At 42.9% G+C, this 5,000-nt stretch overlaps 4 non-coding genes across 4 annotated transcripts; 3 read left to right on the top strand and 1 right to left on the bottom strand.

Annotated features, from left to right (window-relative positions):
• Positions 1-132: 132 nt before the first annotated feature.
• On the bottom strand, positions 133-214 carry trnas-aga (transfer RNA serine (anticodon AGA)). Its single transcript has one exon. It is a non-coding gene; the product is annotated as a tRNA-Ser (tRNA).
• Positions 215-1,439: 1,225 nt separating this feature from the next.
• On the top strand, positions 1,440-1,521 carry trnas-aga (transfer RNA serine (anticodon AGA)). Its single transcript has one exon. It is a non-coding gene; the product is annotated as a tRNA-Ser (tRNA).
• Positions 1,522-1,752: 231 nt separating this feature from the next.
• Positions 1,753-1,824, top strand: trnaa-ugc (transfer RNA alanine (anticodon UGC)). Its single transcript has one exon. It is a non-coding gene; the product is annotated as a tRNA-Ala (tRNA).
• A 2,776-nt stretch (positions 1,825-4,600) lies between these two features.
• On the top strand, positions 4,601-4,672 carry trnag-ucc (transfer RNA glycine (anticodon UCC)). Its single transcript has one exon. It is a non-coding gene; the product is annotated as a tRNA-Gly (tRNA).
• Positions 4,673-5,000: the final 328 nt, after the last annotated feature.

Raw genomic sequence — 5,000 nt, 5'->3', positions numbered from 1 at the left:
AACAACACACGACCTGCCTGACACTCAATTCTTTGCCCATCCCAAAGGCTCAGTCTCAGTGAGGATTTCAATAATGAACACAGCACCTATAGAACACCTTGTGTTTTTTATCTACTTCAGAAAAGGTTCGAACGTTGTCGGCAGGATTCGAACCTGCGCGGGGAGACCCCAATGGATTTCTAGTCCATCGCCTTAACCACTCGGCCACGACAACCACTCTGTCATGCACTTTTTGTCGGGGTGTGAAATGTCATTCATTTAGCACTATAATGTGCTATTGCACATGGTTATTATTTAGTGTTACTCAAAAGTTCATGCGTATGACTGACTCAACAGAGACTTGACAAGTGATAAAACACAATCAACCATGTTGCAGGTGTGACAGATCACAATCACCAAATAAAAACCACCATTGTCTTTGCATTACTGAGCAAAATATACTCAACTACTTTCGCTATTTCATTGCCAATATTGAAGTGAGAAGTATTTCTAATTTTCAGTTACCCACATACAGAGACTTGATATGTGTGTCTTTGTGGCATTGCTATTTATTCAGACTAAATAAAGGCTACAGAAGGTGGACGGTGAGAACAGTCTACGTCTCAGAAACACAAAGACAAGAATATGGACATGAACAAAGGCTACAGAAGGTGGAAGAATTAAAACGAGGTCTTAAGTCCCGGCAGGCTCTGTTCACAACAGCCAAATCACAAAGCGAAGCTGCTGTCAAGGCTAGTTTTATTGTGGCAGAAGAAGTCGCAAAATCAGCCTGGCCATTTAGAGAGGGAGAGTTTATCAAAAACTGTAAGCTTAAAGTTTGTGACGCAGTGTGCCCAGACAAAAGGCAGCTATTTTCAAACGTGAGCCTGAGCAGAAACACCGTTGCTGAACGTGTAGACCAGCTTTCCACCAATCTAAAAGAACAGCTTGTGGAAAAGGGAAAAGATTTCATCGCATATTCCCTTGCTGTGGATGAGAGCACCGACACAACTGACATTACCCAGCTGTCAATTTTCATTCGTGGAGTGGACTCCAGCCTGAGCATAACAGAAGAGTTTTTGGCATTATGTCCTATGCATGGCACAACTACAGGACAAGATGTGTATGAAGGGGTATCCAGATGTGTAAATGAGATGGAGCTGCCTCGGGAAACACTCGTGGGATTGACAACAGACGGAGCACCCGCGACGTGTGGACACAGGAGTGGATTGGTGGCGAGGATGCGTGACAGGATGCGGGACGAAAACGTCACAGATGAGCTGACAACTTATCACTGCATAATACACCAGGAGTCGTTGTGTGGCCAAGCCTTAAAAATGGAACATGTAATGAGCATCATAACGCGTACAGTTAACTTCATCAGAGCCAAAGGTTTAAATCACCACCAGTTCAAGGCATTTCTGGGCGAGTTAGACACAGAGTACAGAGTACTTTTCACAGTTGTCGTGGCCGAGTGGTTAAGGCGATGGACTAGAAATCCATTGGGGTCTCCCCGCGCAGGTTCGAATCCTGCCGACAACGAGGAACATTTTTGAGAGGTATGTCAGGTGGGATTCTATGGAGAAATCTTCACTGACACTTTAGGAGTAATACAACGTCAACTTCAAGCCTGCATTGTATCAGTCTGCTTTTACCTCCCCTTACATGCAATGGGTGTGCTGGGAGAAGACACGTTGACCCTGCTGCAACGTCTTTACTCTATATTGTTCTGTTGGAGACAGAGTTGTTAGCACCCCCATGTGGTGGTGTACAGGGGATGTAGCTCAGTGGTAGAGCGCATGCTTTGCATGTATGAGGCCCCGGGTTCAATCCCCGGCATCTCCAGCACACATTATGTTGACAACTAAACAGTAGTCAGAACTTTACATGCGTCCTGAGTGTCACCTGAATATATTGTGAACAAGTACACACACTATGTATTTTTGGGGGATCCTCCAAATCTCACTTTTTCTTACATTGGGGGTGGGGGACTTGTCCACTGGTCCACCCCAGTGAGACAGTGACTAACAGATTCATCTGCTGATTAGAGGTTTATCAGACAGCAAAACACCCCACAGCAGATTGTAGTCACAACTGTGAAGAAAGTGAAGAACTGTTTGACTTAACACTTCGTCATTGTCTAATCTTAATTAAATACGTTTTCTAATTATTGGAAACAAAAAATTGGAATCTTAGAATCTGTATAAAAATGTATTTATGGATTTGTCTGAATCCACATTGAGAGGCAGTTTAAATGATGCAGGGGAAAAAAGCTGCTCTTTCCCACCTGACCCTCTCCTTGCTTGTGCTGTCAAAGGACACACCGGGGTGATGTCTTTCAATGCATCAATTTCATAGGTGACACTAAATCTCCCATACAGCAGTATGAAACGATGCTGGTGGATCCTCTTACTGTGCTATACCCACACCTCAAAATAAAAAACTGACTGTAAGAAAACACATGGTCACTAGTTGAATGTGTGGTTGAAAAACAGTCGTGGACTCTGATCTCCCTGCACAAGTTTGAATCCTGCCTGCAATGCATGTCTCTCTTTATACCATCATGGCTCATACTGAAATACAGCGGTGAATGCTTTGACTAGCAGTTTGCAGTGTATTTCAGGCATAAACATTTCATTCTGGTCTTGCTGTACAACTGGTAGTTTTGAGGACATGTCTTATATGATCAATGTATTTAATTGGTGTTTACTCTGTTTTGTATTATGCCAGATTCCAACTGCTTCTACTCAAGCAGACGTTGGAGTATGAAGAAATAGTTTCTACAGTCAGGCATATTCTTACTGTTAGTCATCAGAGAGTAAACAGAAGTTACAGAGCTTTCGTTTCCTCTGCCCCTCCCCCCTGTGGTTTCGTTCCTCTCTTGCTTAATTCATAAGGGAAACTGCTTCTTCAGTTCTTCATACATTGTTGTACAGTGGTGAGCACAGCTGCCTTCCATGCAGCCGCTCAGGGTTTGACTCCCAGCCGCTGCTACAAACCTTCCCCTTTTATCTGATCCGCTAGAAATCCATTTTGACGTTTCAGCACATGAATCCTTTTGTCAGTGCAAGTATGATTTCTTCTATGATTAGTTCTTTGGAAACTGTTTAGGAATTTGATCCCATATCTGCATAAGACAGAATGTTTTTACAAGCAAAAATGACTTTAAAGCATTGTATTACCTGCAAAACATATGAATACTATAAAAACATAAATATTCACTATAGCTGTCTTTAAATCAGGATGTTCAGAGTGAACTTAGAGTTGGTACTTCCTGTCTCTTATCATGAAAATGTCATTTATGTGTAACAGTCAATGTTCTATACACAAGCTTTGATTTTCACTTAGTATTAACAGTGTTTCTTAATCACTGAGCAAATTTCTCCACAATTTTATGGAAAGCAGTAAAACCAAGTTGTTGTGGCTGACTTTTACCTTCTATTGGTTGATTTTATTTCATTTTTTTTGGAATGCTTTATTGAGAGGATAATTGAGAACATTACAGAGGAATAATCTTATAGTTACAAAGTATTATAAAGTGTTCAGTAAATGAACTGCATGAGCCTAGAACCCTTCTATCCTTTTTCTTTTTTCCTTTTTAATTGACAATATGTATTCAATAGAATCTCCCATAACTATTTTATAGGGATGTATATTAACCAAGGTGTGCATTAACATGTTGGGAAACAATCTGGTAACTTAGTTAATTTTACGACAGAAAAAAACAAGAAATATAACAACCAACAGGCAAACAACCGAAAGGTCAATTAATTTGCCTCACAAACTTCAACCACTAGATCGAAGTGTCTATGGTCCACTGAAGAAGGCTGGAAACTCAGCTGGGGATGCCTGGATGAGGATGAATCCTGCCAAGATGATGACCATTTATGATGTGCCATCACTTATGAGAACAGCTCTGCCCACTGCTGCATCTCCTAGCAACATACAGGCTGGATTCAGATGCACAGGCATTTGGCCATTTAACCCAGACATTTTTCAGGAGCATGACTTTGCACCTTCCCAAGTGACTGACCGTCCGGACCCAGCTTCAATGGCTTCTGTAGTTTCCAAGCAAGACTCCCTCGCAAAAACAGCAGCTTCCACCCTGCCCCAGGTGTCCTCTGCAGGTACAGAAGCATCCACTCTGTCTCAGGTGTCCTCTGCAGCTACAGCAGCCTCCACTCTGTCTCAGGTGTCCTCTGCAGGTACAGCAGCCTCCACTCTGTCTCAGGTGTCCTCTGCAGGTACAGCAGCCTCCACTCTGTCTCAGGTGTCCTCTGCAGCTACAGCAGCCTCCAATCTGCCACAGACATCCTCTGCAGCTTCCTCCTCTGCTCCTGCTGAGCCCTTAACTAAAGTGTTCAGTCCCTCTACTGTAAGACCATTTCCCAAAGCAGGGCCAAGAAAGACCACTGGTACGACAAGGAGAAGGAGAAAGTTACATTCATGTTGTTACATTCAACACTATTGTTGAGCTACATCAGTGTGGGTTAAACTTTCTCTTCTCTTCGGCTCCTCCTTCATTATTTTTGACTCTCCTCCTCCTCTCCCAGCCAAATTCCTCCATTGACGTATACTCCTGACTCACCAGAAAAATTCCATGAAAATTCCCTCTTTCCAAGCGATGGTGGTATAGTGGTGAGCATAGCTGCCTTCCAAGCAGTTGACCCGGGTTCGATTCCCGGCCATTGCAGTTTGATTTTAGTGTCCAACTCTTGGATTTTCTGTCAGAAATGTGTGTCTCTGTACACTGTTCTCTACTAACACACACCACTGAGACTTGTGGAGCACGATACCATATACAGACAGACTCTCCTGCACTTCACAATTTCAATGTCAAACTTCCTCCTCTCCCAGTCAAATTCCTCCAATGATGTAAAGTGCTGACTCACGAGAAAGATTCCATGAAAATTCTGTGTCTTTCAAGCGATGGTGGTATAGTGGTGAGCATAGCTGCCTTCCAAGCAGCATTTATACAAGTTTAGGTTGAAAACTGTATCTCTTTTCTTCCCTCCCTTGTG

The sequence above is a fragment of the Seriola lalandi genome, unplaced genomic scaffold (assembly GCF_002814215.2).
Source record: "Seriola lalandi dorsalis isolate HSWRI2012SDOR001 ecotype SW California unplaced genomic scaffold, Sedor1 jcf7180002053606, whole genome shotgun sequence".
NCBI classification, from domain to species: Eukaryota; Metazoa; Chordata; class Actinopteri; order Carangiformes; family Carangidae; genus Seriola; species Seriola lalandi.
This window is presented reverse-complemented; position numbering and strand designations above follow the sequence as displayed.